The sequence below is a fragment of the Arachis ipaensis genome, chromosome B05, assembly GCF_000816755.2.
Source record: "Arachis ipaensis cultivar K30076 chromosome B05, Araip1.1, whole genome shotgun sequence".
In the NCBI taxonomy this organism is placed as follows: Eukaryota; Viridiplantae; Streptophyta; class Magnoliopsida; order Fabales; family Fabaceae; genus Arachis; species Arachis ipaensis.
The window spans coordinates 1,577,596-1,578,244 of NC_029789.2; positions in this window are offsets into that span (position 1 = coordinate 1,577,596).

The window sequence follows — 649 nt, forward strand, 5'->3', positions numbered from 1 at the left end:
AAAAAGACCGAATTTTTTTGAATACCAAATTAACAATTAAATAGTTAACCCTTATTCAATTTACTCTCAATTTGGTGAGCAATCAATATCAGGTACCAGAATATGTTGTTCAACCACGTGTAATTAGGTACTAAAATGACAACTAGTGACATATAGCATATCGATGTAGATAGCAGTATCACGTGGCATAATTCAGTTTGTTCAGGTGTCACACAATAATTTGTCTATGTATTATTAATAGGATGTCCTTATTAATATGTTATTATCGTAATAGTAGGATATAATATTTAAAGTTATCTTATATAATAAAATAGTATCTATAATTTTATATATATAATATTTATTATTAAAATTATATAATTATTCTAATAATAATTAAAAAATGTTACGTAAGACAAGTTTAAACTATTTGAATTAATTTTTTATTATTACAATTGATTTAATTTTATCCTTAATATTCCTAAAATTTGCTAAATAACTCAATTTATTTCATAAAATTAAAAATCATGAATCTAAGTGGTCCATAAATCAATCTTTTTTCTTAACTTACTAATTTTTCATATATTTTTCTCACATAACTTAAAGTAAAATTCTTATCACATAATAAAAAATATTTCAAAAAACTTACAATTAATATAGCAATTTATTT